The 19,103-nt window shown below is 45.3% G+C and overlaps 1 protein-coding gene and 1 pseudogene across 1 annotated transcript in view; both read right to left on the reverse strand.

Moving 5' to 3' along the window:
* The window catches only part of LOC126355371 (uncharacterized), a 1,038,787-nt gene that overhangs the window by 522,069 nt on the left and 497,615 nt on the right, over window positions 1–19,103 (reverse strand). The gene's annotated exons all lie outside the window — the stretch shown is intronic.
* On the reverse strand, window positions 2,864–2,981 carry LOC126356533 (5S ribosomal RNA; annotated as a pseudogene).

Below are 19,103 nucleotides of genomic sequence, written 5' to 3' on the forward strand. Positions count from 1 at the left end.
AAACAGAGCCAGAATAACGGCTCCGGTTACAATGCTACTCCGGCGGCCATAATGGGCCGCCTAATCTCATTCTCTGCGGCCGAGCCGCTCCGCTCGGCGCCATAAATTTGCGTTCGATCCCGCGCCAGCAATCTGTTTAAACCTTTCACTCCCGTCCGCAATCCGCTGCATTCTATTACGCTCCGCCACCCTCTTTCTGTGCATTTAGGATGCTTCCCAGTTATTGTTTTTAGGGCAGTACTACGTTTTAAGTGACGCCATAAATACATCGTTTCCGCAATATAAATGAAGTCATTCAGTTGATAACATCCGGATAAATGAGCAACAATACGTGACAGACGACTAGTGTTATGGCGATTATATGCGCAACAATGCTAATCACTTATGAGCTTCGGAAATGTCATGCATAATTGATATCTTGTTGAAGCATATTGACTGCTAACAGTTCGAAAAGCACTGTGATTTACTAGATTCGCTTGCAGAAAACTTCTCTTTCCCACGTGCAGTAGCCATTAGTTCAGTAGGAAAGTGCGCTTAAAAGCGCAAGAATTGTCTTCATTTCGGGCTACCCTCCAAGCTACGAAGGAGCCAGTTACTCTGAAGACTTTGTGGTGTCGCTCATAACAGAAAATGATGATCATGATCACGACGACGATTACAGACGTACTTGGGCTCCAGAGATCGAAGTCCTTATCGTCCATTCTAGAAGCTAATGTTGCCTGATAGTGAGATAGAGGAAGGGGGGGGGGGAGGGATGAGAAAGACGATAACTGTAAAAGGTAGGAGTTGGTAAAGAGAGCTAAGAGAGTCATCCATTGGGCCCCTGAACAAGTAATGAATATCGGTTTGGTGGAGGAAACCATCGATAGCGACGAGATCCATTTTCACTCCAACGCGGCTGGTCCCGGCGGAGGTTCGAGTCCTCCCTCGGACATGGCTGTGTGTGTTTGTCCTTAGGATAATTTAGATTAAGTAGTGTGTAAGCTTAGGGACTGATGACCTTAGCATTTAAGTCCCATAAGATTTCACACACATTTGAACATTTTTTGAACATTTTCATTCCGATGGCTTAGTTAATTGGCAGAATTGTCGCACTTGTTGATCAAACAATCTACCTATGTCTGCTAAAAAAATACGTCCGCAACGTACCACTCTTTTTTGTGTATTGTGATCTCGAGAAATCATTGTATCATGCCTTGACGGTAAATGGGGCCGTCCTGAAGTATTGGAAAAAGGAAAAATCCTTGCTCTTCTCCGTGACTCCGTAATCCTCAAGGCTGTAGTCTAGTGCTTTACCCGCTAGACCACAACGGCCGCTCCAATAGAAAAAATAGGAAACATTCAGGAATATGACACGAACGCTCATTCGAAGGAAAAAAACTTAATATTCCCTATTTGCAATGGTTTCCGAGATAGGATACATATAGTATACATTCGTCTTTGAGTTAGTGATGCGCACTTACTATGTATTTACCCACCCAACATCTTTGGCATTTTATTCTAGCCGAACCTACCCTGTTTCTTTCAACCTCTTTCCAGTTGACAGTGAAATATTCGAATGTTTATTGTGAACTGTACAAGAGCTAAGTGTCGAGTACGATAATGCTGAGATATGAATGATACTTTGTAGAACACTATCTGTTGTACCTCTGTAAACTTAACAAAATTTAGAACAATACTGAAAATAAGTAAGAACGTACATTAAACTGTTCCGGACAGGACATATGTCCATATGAAGTTTTTTGCTTCAAATGATCGTTCCTGTCATATTCCTGAATATTGACCAACACCATTCATCCTGAGACATCCTGTATAAGGTAAGAATCTTTTGTCAATTGATACAGTTTTCATTACAAGTTACCTTAACTCACTGCATCATAGATGGCACGTAAAACATTCCAAATAATGCCAGTAATCTTCCTTTACTCAAGTCCGCTGCTCGTGTCTCGCGGTAGCGTTCTCGCTTCCCGAGTACGGGGTCCCGGGTTCGATTCCCGGAGGGGTCAGGAATTTTACCTGCCCCGAAATGACTGTGTCGTCTTCATCATCATTCATCCCCATTACGGTCGGAGGAAGGCAATGGCAAACCACCTCCGCTAGGACCTTGCCTAGTACAGTGGTGCGGGTCTTTGCATCGTCCTCTACGCTCTGTCGAGGAGCATGGGACTTCATCATCATCTATACAACAAAAGAGACGGACAGTTCATTCGGTTGTCAATCTGCATTCGGTAATTAAGTACGTTAAGGGATTCCCTGTTTTGTGGGGAAACTACTGAAGACAGTAATTACTCATGCATTCTGCGGTCAGAGTTCTTTATTTGCCAGTTTCTAGTCTCATCCTGTCAACAGTTATGCTGAGCGTCAAACTGGCTGTGGTTTCTGTTAGATCCATTATCGAAAATGGATTCCTTAATCTGTGTTCCTCTGGTGGCTTTACTGTGAGATGTCATGGGTATCAAAGCACCTAAGTTCAATGGGAGTGTTGATAGGATTGTCATGCGGTTCTCCAGAGTACAACGCACTCGTAAAGCACTGTGTTTCATGTCATTATGCTTACAACGAAATAAGACGTCCCCACTTTTCCTTCGGGTTTTCAGTGACTGCAGAGATTTTCTCCTCTGGCAAAGTATCAGATTCATAGAGTATTTTAGCTAACTCATCCCACACAGGCCAGGAAGGCCCCAAGGTACTGACTGGCAGCCGTGTCATCCTCAGCCCACAGGCGTCACTGGATGCGGATATGGAGGGGCACGTGGTCAGCACACCGGTCTCCAGGCCGTATGTCAGTTTCCGAGACCGGAGCTGCTATTTCTCAATGAAGTAGCTCCTCAGGTTGCCTCACAAGGGCTGAGTGCACCCCGCTTGCCAACAGCGCTCGGCAGACCGGATGGTCACCCATCCAAGTGCTAGCCCAGCCCGACAGCGCTTAACTTCGGTGATCTGACGGGAACCGGTGTTACTACTGCGGCAAGGCCGTTGGCCCTCAGAGTATTTACGAAATTTCAAACGCGTTCCATAATGCGTCTTTTACGATGAAACTGACGTTAAAATTTATCTAAGCTTTTAACATTTTGACGAAATATATCGTCAATAACAGACTTTCCTTTTTTAGGAGAGACACGTCGTGCTATACACTAGAGGTGAAAGAGTCATCGGATACCCCGTAATATCTTGATGGATCTCCTTTTGCCCGGCGTACGGCAGCAACTCGACGTTTCCTGGACTCAACAAGTCGTTGGGAAGTCCCCAGCAGAAATACTGAGCCATGCTGCCTCTGCAGCCATCCAGAATTGCGAAAGTGTTGCCGGTGCTAGAGTATGTGCACGAACTGACCTCTCCATCACGTACCACCACTGTTCGATGTGATTCACGTCGCTCGAATTATCCAAAATGTTCTTCAAACCTTTCGCGAACAATTGTCGTCCGGGATCAGGTCGCATTGTTATCCATAAAAATTCCATCGTCTTTTCGGAACGTGAAGTCCATGAATGGTTGTAAATGGTCTCCAAGTAGCCGAACGTATCCATTTCCGGTCAATGATCAAATTAGTTGGACAAGAGGATCCAATTATTGCATGTAAACACAGCCCACACCATTACGGAGCCACCACCACTTTGCAGATTGCCTTCTTGATAACTTAGGTCCAAGTCCTCGTGGGAGCTGCGCCACACTCGAACCTTACATCGGTTCTTACCAACTAAAATCGGGACTCATCGAAGTCAGACCACGGTGGTCACGAGCCCAGGAGAAGCGCTCCAGGCCATGTCGTGCTGCCAACGAAGGCACTCCCGTCGATCGTCTGCTACCATAGCCTATTAACGCCAAATATCGCTGCGCTGTCCTAACCTATACGTTCGTTGTCCGTCCCGTGTTCGTTTCTGCGGTTATTTCACGCAGTGTTGCTTGTCTGTTAACACTGACAACTCTACGCCAACGCAGCTGCTCTCGGTCTTTAAGTGAAGGTCGTCAGACACAGCGATGTTCGGGGTGACGTGTCCTTGCGTCTATGCGTCTAACTCCAATTACCATTTCACGTTCAGAGTCTGTTAATTCCTGTCGTGCGGCCATTCTGACGTTGGAAACATTTTCACACGAATCACCTGAATAAAAATGACAGCTCCGTCAATGCATTGCCGTTTTATACCATGTGTAGGCGATACTACCGTTTTCTGTGTATGTGGATATCGCTATCCTATGACTGAGTCATGTTCACTCCGAACTATGCGTTTCCTTGAACTTAGCTATCTATCTGTGTTTGGTTTCTCGCCGTTGTTGCGGTTATGCCGCGGTTCTTCCTCCTTCTACTAGTGGAAGCAGCGATGTCTATCGATATTTGCTCTGTGTACCATCTTCAGTCTTGTGCATATAATTCCGGCTAGGGGGAGTGCAGGCATTCGGTCGGTCGGTGCGGACCAGGGAGGATATCTCAATGCGGTGCAGTCGGCTGGGTCCGCTGGCGGTCCCTGCGCAGTGTCGTAGCGTGTGTGGAGCTGTCCGATCGCTACGAGCTTCGTGGCTCACCGACCCAGGACGTCAGTGTTGAGTGGTGTGTTAAGTACCCAAGCCACGTCCGTTCATGTTGTGTCGTTCGTTTCGGTCGTTCGCTGTTGGGGAGCTTTTCCTGTGAGCAACAACGAGTGTTTGTAGTGGTGAAATCGAGCCGCCGTGTGGTGGAATTAACTATATTGGTTCACTACACTTCAAGTGCACCAGAGGAATTTTCTGCCTTGTGGAGGTTAGTGTTCTGGTTACCTGCCCTGGCCATTAACGTAATTTCAGGCAGCGTCATTTCCGCACCTGTTGTCGCTGTCCAACATGGTGTGTAGTTTTGACAGATTAATACATACTTCATTGTGGATAATCACGTCCGTAACAGTTTGGTCTTTGAGGTTTTATGTACCGATTGGTGGCAAGCCAGTCGTTTAGTTGGTCGTTCTGTGACTGTCTCATGATTGGGTTACTGACGGATCAAGTGCAGTTGGGCCCACCACCTGTCTCACCTAAGCGAACGTTAATGTTTCGAGGGCAGCCCCCCCCCCCCCCCTCCACCCCCCCCCCCCCCCCCCTGGAGGCGTCTGAGTGCCGTTGTCCATACTATCCTTGTCATGGGTGTTCAATGGTCTGTTGGTAATCGACTATAGCCATAGTTTAAAAGAACATAATTTTATTATGTTTTATCTAAATCAATTTATGTAAATCAATTGTGGGCCTTCAGCCACTTAAAACCTTATTCTTAGATTTAGTATTGTCGTTGCGTTGCTTTTTCACTAGTGTCTGTTCGGCCATTGAAAACTTAAAGATTAAGGTAGTTTTGAATTTTTGGAAAATCAACTGTAGGACTTCACCGCTTAAAGCCTTATTCTCAAATTTTCCCCTTAAGCGAAAACATTATGGCCTTCTGCCTTAAAAGATTATGGTAATATATTTGAAATTTAACTGTGGCCTTCAACCGTTTGTATTGCACCTTGTATATGTTTGTTCTATCCACCTTTGTCTTGAGGCTTTCCGCCTAGCTGTGATATATATTAATTATTTTAGCAGCACGTCTTCAGTGACTTGAAATTTATTTTGTTACTTTTAAAAATTTCTTGTTTGGAGGCCTTCAACTGTGAAAGATTTGGATTTTGAACCTCGTAGTTGTAAAGGTTCGGCTGTGTGCCCTTTTGGTTTAAAGGTGTTATAAAATTACAATAAATTACAATTTTGAAGTGAAATTGACCGACACCTTATTTGGCCCTTTCCACTATACTAATCTGCCCATCGGTTTTAGCGGGCATATCAGTGACTTTTCTCATCTCAGTTTATGCTGTTGCAAACAGAAAGTATGAAATGGCCGTCCTGAACATTGCCGTCAGGGCGAAAGGAAATAGAACTGTGTGTGAAACAGCAGTAACTGCTTTAGTGCGCCCCAGCGAGTGCTGTCGTCCGTCATATATCTAGTTAAGTCGCATTACTGTGTCCGCCTCTTGCAGCTGACGCTGTCGGCGAGCTGACTATGAAATAAGTCAGTCTGGTGGCATTTAAGTGAGCGATAGACCGCCCGCGCTCATACCAGTCTTTGCTGACACGCGAAAAAGGGGTGATTTGTCGGAGTTGCCGAGAATCGACGATTTGCTGCTTTCGGGTTAAGGACAGCAGTATTTCTCAAAGGCTGCAGTTTCTGAGCTGTTCGCGTGATGTTGCGGTGTAAATGTATCGTGACTGGAGAAATGGCACTACTCGTATTACCATTGTGGAAACTGCGCAACATCACGGGCAGCTGGAGTTGAACACAGCCTTTCAGAGACCACATTAGTCGACAGACACGCTACAGACAAAGAGCTTGTTATCAGAAAAAAAAATGCATTCCTTCGACGAACCCGATACGTTGGAATATCATACTGCATTGTGGACTATGAGATGAACTAATTCGTCGCGGCACATGTACATCATAGACGCAAATTTTGACGTAATCGACGACCTTCTTTTCTTTACGTGACTGAGGGGGAATATTTTTTTTGGCAAGAGAGGAACATCCTACAACTTTTGTTGAATGGTCAAGCTGTAGCATGGTAGCTTTAACGTTCTCTGAACAACACTTTTCAGATATTGTCCGGAGTTCTCGTACCTCTGACAGTTCTCAGTTCAAAATGTTCAAATATGTGTGAAATCTTATAGGACTTAACTGGTAAGGTCATCAGTCCCTAAGCTTACACACTATTTAACCTAAATTAGCCACCATATGTTATGAATCCTCCCAAGGCGGCCATGTGCTACACCGCCAGACCGACAACAAGGGATAAGTAGGGTAGAAATCGGGAAGTGACAAATCAGGTGAGCGATTCAGGTCCCACTGATGATAAACAACCCACATAATTATTCATAATTCACATGTCAATTTTATTTCTACTTTCCTAAAATTCCAGCCGCGAATTAAACCAGCAAAGAAATTTCAGAAAGAAAGATGTTTAATAATTATAATACTTGACACACTGTTGACCCGAGCGGGAGTAACGATATACTTAAGTGAGTGACAACCATTAAAGCTGTTGGGTTTCAAAATAACAGTTTCCTGTTCCTGACGCACATACATACTGGAAAACAAGCCCTTCCAACGATGAAGACTGTCCCACTGTAGGGAACCTCTGAGACGAAAAAGAAGTGTACAGTTTCTATGTCCCAGCAGCAAGCTCAAAACGCTTGCCTTCACACGAGATTGGCACCGGGATGTTTTTTGGAGCTTTAGGCTTAGGGACAGTGCGAACAAAGCGACTGTTGCCGTTGTTGTGTATAATGTATGAGAGTGGCGATACGACATCTGACTGCCCTGTAACAACATCCACACAATTCTGAAGATAGCTAGATCCAACAAGTGCGAGAATTATCATACAATCGGCTGAACTGCTCATGCATCGAAGCAGCTGACAAGAATAATATACAAAAGAACTGGACAAAAATGAGGATTTGTTAGATGAAGATCAGTTTGCATTTGCGAAAGCTAAAGGCACCAGAGAGGCAGTTCTGACGTTGCCGTTGATAACGTAAGCAAGACAGATGAAAAAAACAAGAAACTTTTTGTCGAGCTGGAAAAAGCGTTCTCCAGTGTCAAAAGGTGCAAGATGTTCAAAATTCTGAGAAAAATAGGGGTAAGCCATATGGCAAGGCGCGCGATATAGAATATGTACAAGGGCCAAAAGGGATTAGAAACAAAGAAGTGCTCGGACTAAGAAGGTTGTAAGGCAGGGATGTAGTGTTTCACCCCTACAGTTCAACCTATAGATCGAAAAAGCAATGACGGATAGAAAAGAAAGATTCAAGAGTGAGATCAAAAGTCAAGATGAAAGGATATCAATGATAAGAATCGCTAATGACATCGCTATCCTTAGTGAAAGTGAAGAAGAATTACAGGACCTGCTGAATGGAATGAACAGTTTAATGAGCACAGAATATGGATTGAGAGTAAATCTAGGAAAGACGAAAGTAATGAGAAGTAAGCAGGAATAAGAATAGCGAGAAACTTAACATCATAATTAAGGATCACGAAGTAGTAGTTAAGGAATTCTGCTACCTAGGCAGCAAAACAATCTACGATGGACGGAACAAGGTGAATATAAAAAGCAGACCAGCACTGACAAAAAGGGCATTCCTGGCCAAGAGAACTCTACTAGTACCAAATATAGGCCTTAATTTGAGGAAGAGATTTCTGAAAATGTACGTTTGGAGCACAGCATTGGGTGGCAGCGAAACATGGACCGTGGAAGACCAGAAAAGAAGGGATTCGAAGCATTCAAGGTGTTACAGAGGAAAGTTGATACCAGCCAGTCGTAGACTCACTTCAGATGATGTTGCCAGCAGCTGGCAACGAAACGTCAGGGAGAGGTAATTCTACTATTGGACCACTGCATCTTAGCCCGGAATTACTGAAGACGACGGCCGTGAAAGCCTACACGTTATGACTGACAAGTGTTATTTATTATTTATTGTGTTATTCATTGGACTGCGAGAAACTGGAAGTGCTCTGCCTCTTACGATTCTTTCTCGTGTGCGTGATTTGCAAAGACAATGGGGAACATTTATATCACAGCAAGCAAGAGTTGTAAAATTGTATGAGCACTGCTTGTGGTCCATAGTTGGTCAAATAATTTGGTTTTGCATGATTTGTAGTGTGCATATAAAAGTCATACTCCCTTAGAGCAATCTATATCTTCTGAAAAGTGTATGACATTGCAATTCATACCATCTGGAACCGCTGGACAAACTGAGCCTCTGAATGGTTTGTTTTTTCCGTGTCTGTAAAGCACATTATTGCACCTTCTGCAGCTGTGCCTCAAAAAATAGTCAGTTTCATAATAAGCTCCACGACAGACTGTTTCGCATACTGTTGCCTGCCGTCACTTCCCATTAATTCTTATCAACCAGTTCAACCAATATGATTCCATTTGCAATCTTTAATAAGAGTGGATTCCTTGTTGAACGTCCTGCATGGTGTGTAACTCTCAAGGAGTTCGCCTTCGATCTTCATGATGCCCACTTTATGATCACCGTGGCGCACCTTTTTTCATTCGGTGTGCATGGTGGAAGTTGATGACTCGTCTTGAACACTTCTTTGTGTCGACGATATCCATTTTGTGAAGTGTAGTAAAAAATTGTTCAAATGGCTCTAAGCACTATGGGACTTAACAGCTGAGGTCATCAGTCCCCTAAACTTAGAACTATTTAAACCTATCTAACCTAAGGACATCACACACATCCAAGGAATAGGCAGGATTCGAATCTGCGACCGTAGCAGCAGCGCGGTTCCATACTGAAGCGCCTAGAACCGTTCGGCCGCCGCGGCCGGCGAAATGTAATAAATGCATCCCACACAAGGATTCTCTCTGTACCTCCTGGACAGTCACTATATGTCACCCTCCCCCCCCCCCCCCCCCCCCCCCCTGATGCACATGATGAGTCAATTTTTCCTGTCATAACTGTTAACACTTTCGAAGGATCTCGCACTCAAGGGGTTCCTTGTTAATTCTGTTTCTCATGGTCCAGCATTCTTTGTCAGGTTTGTTCTTAGTTTTGTTTATGTGTGTCTGTGTGTGTGTGTGTGTGTGTGTGTGTGTGTGTGTGTGTGTGTGTGTGTGTGCCCATACTTGTGTGTAACATCAATAAAGGCTGCCCTCAGCTTAAAAGCGTCCTGTTACTTTCTAACTTCAGAATGTGTCTCTGTAGTACTTCTAAACCTCTTTTCCTATTAGTGCTGCGAACTCCTACCACAAGTATCCAAACAAATCACCCTCCCTGTACTGGCAGGAACGTCGTCGACACCTTACACCATGGTCTGCGACGGCGCACAATGCTACACCTTTGCACGGTGTGCTGCAAGGGCTGTCTCGACCCTACTTGGCAGGTCTCGACTTTACTCCATCCATCTCGAAACTGCTCGCTTTAGGGCGACATTTCATTTAGCAGTGAGGTGCGACGCTATTTCTTTCGACATTCAATGCAACATTTTCCAGTCGGTACGACATTCTTCAGTTCGGAAAAATCGTATTATCAGCGCTATTTATTCGGCGCTATTCTTGCGTGCTGTAAAGGAAGTCTCTGTCGATCCACTGTCACAAGCCTTTAAAAATCCTGTGGTATCCGTCTTTAAGACATGAGATATGACTGTCAGTATTTAAGACAAATTATGTCAGGTATTTTTATAGTTTTACTGGACTATTTTGATACTGTTCAGCTCCAAAAAAATCTGGTATGCTTTTAACTGATCTGTTGTACCCCACATCCTGGATGATAGTTAATAACCGAAACCGGTAGATGATAATGGGACAAATAAATAGCTGATGGTTGAAATGTATTTTATGATAAGAAAAATTACTGCGAATTATGACTTCAAGGGCATGCCAGGAAAGATTTTTCGAATTAAGTTCCGCTATTGCTGAATTCTGAAGGAGAAGGAAAGGAGAAACAAATAACGAACATCTGGAATGGCTTGCAAACCTCGTATTTTAATGGGACATTACTGCATGCTGTCCACTGTGTTTTTTTTAACTAATTTCCCGCTTATGGGTGATAATTGTTCATTAATTTTACACTATCATGATTTTGGCTTTATAGACATTCTGAAGTGCATGTTGAAATGTTAAAATACGTCTGACTTGCCTGTGATACGTCATCGTTGAAGAAATTTATTTCTGGATTTATACATCAGTTGTAGTATTACAGGATACGAGTACATATCGAAGATACATAATAAAGCTTTCCACGAAGGTAAAAAATTACTCTTGATTTAATGGAAAGGCGTTTAAAATGAAAATGACAATGTGGACGGGACAAATTCTGACAAAAAACGCTGTCCACTTTCCTAACCGCACTGGCGGTACAGGAAATGCGATTTCTGAAGATTCATACAGCAATTGAAAAAATTAGAAGCATAGTTTTCTAGACGGTTTTAGGACACTTCCAGCATTACATCTGTTTTCGCGCTGTTTTAGAGAACGTTTGCCATTTCAGTTGAGAGCACACCTGAACATATGCAAATAGAACTGATCTGAAGTGTAAATCCCGTTTAAAAGACGGGTTCTTTTTCATTAGAAATGACTAGAAGTTCCAAATCGATTTTCTCGGGAAGAGTTTTCGCAGCTCCATACCGAGGCTGCAAATATGAGACAGTGCTTCAATCAACATAAACTGGTAAGCCAAAATATTATGACTACTGCCCGCCGCAGCGCTGGATGCCGCCTCGTTAAGTTGCAGTCACGTGACGCGGTAACAAAAGTATGTCAGCGGGACGGACACGAACGGGGATCGCACTAGCGATGATATGGATATGCGACTTTGACAAAGGGCAGATTATTGTTACACAGAGCCTATGAACGAATATCTCGAAATTGGCAAAGCTGGTCGAATGTTCGCTTGCTATTGTCCTGAGCGTCTACGGAAAGAGATAAGACAGAGAAACTACTACTACGCGCTAAGGTGTTGGACGTCCACGACCCTTCACAGAACCTGGAGCTCGGAGACCTGGCTGTTTTGTGAAGTAGTATAGATGGTGCCGACAGAGCACAATGCTGGTACACGCACTACTGTTTCGGACCACACCGTTCATCGTACACTGTTGAGCATGGAGCCCCCCACGTGTTCACATGTTGACCCAGTTACGATTGCAGTGGGCACGGGATCATCGGGATTCAACCGTCGATCAATGGAGACATTTCAGCTCTTCGGGTGAAATGAGGTCGTTGGTCGTCTCCTCAAACGCCTTCATCGAGGTGAACGGCGGCTCGAAACGTACAGCTCTCCACGGATGCAGGGTGGTGGGAGCAGTACTATTCTATGAGAGATTCTCCTGCGCTTGACTGGGAACTGCGGAAGTAATCGAAGACACGCTGACAGCTGGGAACCCAACGCCTTCCCTTCATGCGTGAGTCTTCCGCGACGGCGATGTCAGCTTCCAGCAGTATAATTATCCGTGTCTCAGAGCCAGAACAGTGCTACAGTGGTTTGAGGAGCATTATAGTGAACTCATGTTGGTGTCTCGGTGATAAAATTTGCCAGATGTAAATCCTGTCGGACACATCTACGTCGTTATCGAGTGCCATCACAGCGTACGCCATCAGCGGCCCGTTATTTAGACGAATTACATGACCTGTGAGTAGACATCTAATGACACATACGTCCACAAACCCATGAAGAAACTGTCGAATCCCTAATACGCAGAATTAGTAATGTGTTTCTTTCCAAAGACGCACAACAAGCTATTAAGCAGGTGATCGTAATGTTTTGGCTCACCAGTTAATGTCCGTGAAAGGCTTTTTTCGATCATGAAACTAAATAAATCACTATTATGTGGCAAGTGAAGTGAAGAAAATCTGCTCACGTACCTGTTTGTATGTTGAAAGTTTTTCCAATGCAAACAAATTTATGAGACTTCTACGGTGCAGTAATAATTTAATAATATTGAAAATGTGTATTGTTTGCAGTCTATGCATACATTCGTTGCAAAGGAAAGGCAGTATAGAACAGAAGTGTATGGTTGGTAAAAGCGCTGTGTATTTAACACTACAACGTGAGACATACTGGTAGGTGCGTCCGAGAGGCTTGAAGGTCACCGGCAGTCTGCGTTACTTCTACCCTCATCCTGCCGTCCCTTTGTGTCAAGAGGCCAAGTAGAAATTCTTACGTGTAGCGATAGTAACTAGTCGCTGCTGAAAGTTCGTGAGGGATCCTTGCACCAACACAGAACAATGTTATCGGGAAACATGAAATAAGAAACTAAGCCACAAGCGAGTCTTGGACGCTTGCAATGCTATGCGGAGCGTTGAAATTTGCCTCTTTTTCTCCTCCTTCCTCTCTTTGCACTCAGACAGTGTGGCATGGTAGAGGGGGGCGGGGGGGGGGGGGCGGGGGGGAGTGTGCACTCGTGCTACTGCGAACGCAAGACATCCACAAGTATGCAGAATTCTTAGCTGTCCTCGCCTTACAAGGTCGGATACTGCATTGGAACTCAACCTGAAATCCCAACGGCGGGGTGATATTCACCAAACCTGCAAACTGGTACAATTTTCCTAAGTCGCCTGGGATTACGAACACCAAGCCATGGAGTTAAGGTGTAATAGCGCAATCTCTCACAGATGTACGCCGTTCATGAGTAGGTCTAAGATTTCCAAATAGGGCTTCTCTATTCAAGAAACCCTTATTACCTGCCCTTCTACTCGTCTCTGGCGGTTTCCGTAAACTATCTCCTTTCTTTAGTTGTCCTGCACCACCTAAATTCACGCCCTCAGTTGCACCGTAACTTCCTCTTTTGTGCTTGTAAATCTGTAGCAACACCGCGCTACAAACCCACGAAATCTGCATCGGAATTCAAGCCTTCGATCTGCTTCGTTTCGTATTTATAAAGTCAAACGGTCAATAGGAGTAATATTCCGGCCTGTCATTCCCTGAATGTCGGATAACCGAAGTTCGTTACGAAAAGAATCGAGCCGGCGCCAGCAATCAATGCAATGCTCTCGGTTACCTGAAGAAAGGGCGACTAAGCTGCAAACTCCGGGCGCGAGAGAGAGACTGCGCGGCGAGCTGGCAACGGCCGTCAGAGAGCTACGATAATTGAAATAAGCTGCAGCCGGCAAGGGCCAGAAAACATTCCCATTCATGCCGGCAATAAGGCGGGCACGTAAGCCGTGCCAACAGGGGCGGCCAAGTCGCAGATAACGACGCGATTTACGGGCGGTGAAAGCCGCCTCGCAGACGATAACATCCTCTCGTTTATTTGCGCTATCAATTACATTCCACATCCCCTCGCGGGCCGGCGATCAAAGTGCCCCGGAGACTCAATTACAGGGCAGCTCCGAGCGAAAATGCCCTTAAACCAGTTGTCGTTTCGTTCAGCGTAATGAGCCGCTCTTGTGCACCCGTTGTTGTTCCGGCGGTAAATGAAACGCAGAAATAATTATAGCGCGAGTCGCGGCCACACAGAACTAATTAGCGGATCTACGTCGCCCACTGAAAGGAGCGAGAAAATTCCCTTTGGTCGCTTCTGGCCCCGAAAAGCTCATCATTTCTATCAGCTGGCGCGGTATTTCCACAGCAGGCAGTGCCGCAAACAGTTTAGAGGAGGACATCTTTCAGAGTTTTATACGCAATAACTATATAAACCAGTCAAGTGTTCGTGTGTGTGTGTGTGTGTGTGTGTGTGTGTGTGTGTGTGTGTGTGTCTGTAGGCCGGGACGGGGATGGAGGGCGGGAGGTGTGGTGGGGGGAAAGAGGGGGGACGTAGTAAAATGTCTTCCCCGCCCATTTACGCAGGGGCCACAGGAAGGATAACTGAGTATCAAGAATTCTACCTTCAGGTTATGGAAGCGTTCCCGTCGTAGTTTGGTGTGTCTACAGGGTGTGACAAAAAGGACCGGCCAAACTTTCAGGAAACATTCCTCACATACAAATAAAGAAAAGATGTTTTGTGGACATGTGTCCGGAAACGCTTAATTTCCATGTTAGAGCTCATTTTAGTTTCGTCCATTTACGCTCAATGGAGCACGTTATGATGATTTCATACGGGATACTCTACCTGTGCTGCTAGAACACGTGCCTTTACAAGTACGACACAACATGTGGTTCTTGCACGATGGAACTCCTGCACATTTCAGTCAAAGTGTTCGTACGCTTCCCAACAACAGATTCGGTGACCGATGGATTGGTAGAGGCGGACCAATTCCATGGCCTCCACGCTCTCCTGACCTCAACCCTCTTGACTTTCATTTATGGGGGCATTTGAAAGCTCTTGTCTACGCAACCCCGGTACCACATGTAGAGACTCTTCGTGCTCGTATTGTGGACGGCTGTGATACAATATGCCATTCTCCAGGGCTGCCTCAGCCCATCAGGGATTCCATGCGACGGAGGGTGGATGCATGTATCCTCCCTAACGGAGGGCATTTTGAACATTTCCTGTAACAGAGTGTTTGAAGTCACGCTGGTACGTTCTGTTGCTGTTTGTTTCCATACCATGATTAATGTGATTTGAAGAGAAGTAATAAAATGAGCTCTAACATCGAAAGTAAGCGTTTCCGGACACATGTCCACATAATATATTTTCTTTCTTTGTGTGTGAGGAATGTTTCCTGAAAGTTTGGCCGTACCTTTTTGTAACACCCTGTATAGAGGACGACAAGCTGTTCAGTTTGCTTTACAAAATTCGTAACATAGAGCTGCAATTGGTTCTTTTTTTAGTACTACCGAAGATGGTTTTTCATTTTTAAATCATCGGTCTTCTGACTGGTTTGATGCGGCCCGCAACGAATTCCTCTCCTGTGCTAACCTCTTCATATCAGAGTAGCACTTGCATCCTACATCCTCAAGTAGTTGCTGGATGTATTCCAGTCTCTGTCCTCCTCTACAGTTTTTGCCCTCTACAGCTCCCTCTAGTACCATGGAAGTCATTCCATGATGCTTTAACAGATGTCCTGTCATCCTGCCCCTTCTCGTTTTCAGTGTTTTACACTCTCCGATTCTCCTGAGAACCTCCGCATTGTTTACCCTGTCGGTCCACCTGATTTTCAACACCTTACATATAACGAAAACAGAGACTTATCGATGCAGCTATTGACACATTCATTGACAAAAATACTTCAGTCACGTTCATGGTGAAAAATAACGCAGGGTGTTAGGAACCGACAAGAAAATCTGCGTACGTATAATTGAGCCCAAATAGGTCAGCTCGCCTGTTTATACTTCACTTGTACGTATACAGCCGTCCTTGTCGATTTCTGATACCAACATTTTACAACATGAAACTGACTCTTGTTCTTTTGTCAATGAATGTGTGCATTCCTATGTTTCCATCTTTATAACATACTGAGGTGACAAAAGTCATGGGGTAGCGATAACCACATATACAGATGGCGGTATAAAAGGGCAGTGCATTGGCGGAACTGTCATTTGTACTCACGTGATTTATGTGAAAAGGTATCCGACGTAGTTATGGACATACGACGGAAATTAACAGATTTTGAACGCGGAATGGTTGGTTCAAATGGCTCAGGGCACTATGGGACTTAACTTCTATGGTCATCAGTCCCCTAGAACTTAGAACTACTTAAACCTAACTAACCTAAGGACATCACACACATCCATGCCCGAGGCAGGATTCGAACCTGCGACCGTAGCGTTCACGCGGTTCCAGACTGAAGCGCCTAGAACCACACGGCCACACCGGCCGGCGAACGCGAAATGGTGGTTGGAGCTATGCACATGGGACATCCCATTTAGGAAATCGTTAGGGAAGTCAATTTTCCGAGATCCACAGTGTCAAGAGAATACCAAATTTCAGACATTACTTACCACGGACAAGCATTGGCCGACGGCCTTCCCTTAATAACCGACAGCAGCGGCGCTTGCGTAGAGTTGTCAGTGCTAACACACAAGCAGCACTGCGTGAAACAGCATAGAAATCAATTTGGAGCCGGCTGCTGTGGCCGACCGGTTCTAGGATCTTCAGTCCGGAACCGCTCGACTGCTGCGATCCCAGGTTCGAATCCTGCTTCGGGCATGGATGTGTGTGATCTCCTTAGGTTAGTTAGGTTTAAGTAGTTCTAAGTCTAGGGGACTGATGACCCCAGATGTTAAGTCCCATAGTGCTCAGAGCCATTTGAACCAAATCAATTTGGGATCTACAACGAATGAATCCATTGGGTCAGTGCGGCGAAATTTGGCGTTCGTGGCCTAGAGTAGCAGACGACCGGCGCGTGTGCTTTTCGTACAGCACGACATCGCCTGCAGAACTTCTTCTGGCCTCGTGACCAAATCGGTGTAATCCCAGATAAGTGGAAACCAGTAACCTGGTCAGCTGACTGCCGATTTCAGTTGGCGGAGGCAGGGTTCGAGTGTGGCGCTTTGCTCACGAAGTCATGGGCCCAAGTTGTCAACAAGGTACCGTGCAAGCGGGTGGTGGCTTCGTAATGATGTGGACTGTGCTTATATTGAATGGAACCAATCACTGACTGGAAAGAGTTATGTTCGGCTGCTTGGATACCATTTTCAGCCGTTCGTGGAGCTCATGCTCCCAAACCATGAGCCACAATGCGCCCTATCACAAGGCCACAATTGTTCGCGATTCGTTTTAAGAGCATTCTGGACTATTCGAGAGACTGATTTGGTCACACATCAACATTTATGTTGCAACTCGAGAGATCAGTTCGTACACAAAATCCTGCACCGACACCACTTTCACAATTATGGACGGCTACAGAGGCAACATGGCTCAATATTTCTGCAGGGGACTTCCAACGATGAGTCCGTGACACGTCGACTTACTGCACTATGCTGAACAAAGCGATGTCCGATACGTTATTACGAGGTATACCGTGACTTTTCCCATGTCAATGAATGAGTCAATGGCTGCACTGCCGTGTTTCCATTTTTCGTAATATGCACGGTGTTTTTGTTCGAGTTTCGTACCAGATTATGGTTTATAATTGAAACCCGCAGTACAATAAAAGAACAAAATATAGCTTTGTGTTATGAAATGTATGAAACACATTTTCTCTGTTGACAACTGCCTGAAGGAAATGTTCGATATTAGTTTGCATTTTGCTCATCACCAAGTAGTTTTTTAGGGGGTGAGAATGACATGAACTACGTGGCAAAAAACTTACACATATAATACCCGAAATGGGGTTTAGTTTAGAGGGAACGGAGTATTTTGTTAATGGAAGAGAAAGTCGAGACCTGACGTTAGAGGCCTGTGGACCGTTACAAATTTTTGGGAGTCACCATTAACAAGGGTGGACCTTGAAGCCGTGAAGTTAAGAAAAGTATATTTGGAAAAAACGTAGTATTTGTTTACGGAAGGAGTGGGTCACGAGCTGACGTTAGAGCTTGGGATAGTAAGGTCTGTGGACTATTATACACTCCTGGAAATGGAAAAAAGAACACATTGACACCGGTGTGTCAGACCCACCATACTTGCTCCGGACACTGCGAGAGGGCTGTACAAGCAATGATCACACGCACGGCACAGCGGACACACCAGGAACCGCGGTGTTGGCCGTCGAATGGCGCTAGCTGCGCAGCATTTGTGCACCGCCGCCGTCAGTGTCAGCCAGTTTGCCGTGCCATACGGAGCTCTATCGCAGTCTTTAACACTGGTAGCATGCCGCGACAGCGTGGACGTGAACCGTATGTGCAGTTGACGGACTTTGAGCGAGGGCGTATAGTGGGCATGGGGAGGCCGGGTGGACGTACCGCCGAATTGCTCAACACGTGGGGCGTGAGGTCTCCACAGTACATCGATGTTGTCGCCAGTGGTCGGCGGAAGGTGCACGTGCCCGTCGACCTGGGACCGGACCGCAGCGACGCACGGATGCACGCCAAGACCGTAGGATCCTACGGAGATGGGGACGAAACGTTGGTTTACAATGCGAAATCCATCAGACCACGGCATAATAGCCCGGAAAAGAATTTTATTAATCATGACGTATCCATTCTGTTTACTACGCCACATTCCGAAAATGTAAACAAAGACAACACCACGGACCTGCTTGCGCTGTTTACACAGAATCACATCAGTGGTGCCTGGTAACCACAAAGTCGCAATTCTCTCGCAAATGATTCGTTTGTGGACCTATGCTCACTGAGCCTTTTTTTGCGTCTAGTATCGTGTACTTTCAAGTGTATGCACTTCTTGCATTAGTTATGATGCACCTTGCATTTACTTCCCACATGCTGCCAAGCAGCTTTACCCACCACAGAATACTATAGGCTGACTGAAGTAGATACACCAAAACCACACAAACAAATTGAATTCATTCCCACTTTTCCTCTGTAAAGTGCAATAGGATGAAACGGAAGAACAGCAGAAGTGTCTTCCCCATGCAGGTTACGGAACTGTAAACAGATGGAACAAGGCAACAGTGCAGTGACGAAAACTGTGTTCAAAAATCTACACAGCACGCAGAGGAAGCATACTATGACAAAAGCATCAGTACAGAAGGTGACAATATAATGGAACACACAAATAATTACCCAACAATTTTGCAGGCCATAGTGGCCGAGCGAATCTAGGCGCTACAGTCTGGAAACGCGCGACCTCTACGGTCGCAGGTTCGAATCCTGCCTCGGGCATGGATGTGTGTGAT

The sequence above is a fragment of the Schistocerca gregaria genome, chromosome 3 (genome assembly GCF_023897955.1).
Source record: "Schistocerca gregaria isolate iqSchGreg1 chromosome 3, iqSchGreg1.2, whole genome shotgun sequence".
Classification (NCBI taxonomy): Eukaryota; Metazoa; Arthropoda; class Insecta; order Orthoptera; family Acrididae; genus Schistocerca; species Schistocerca gregaria.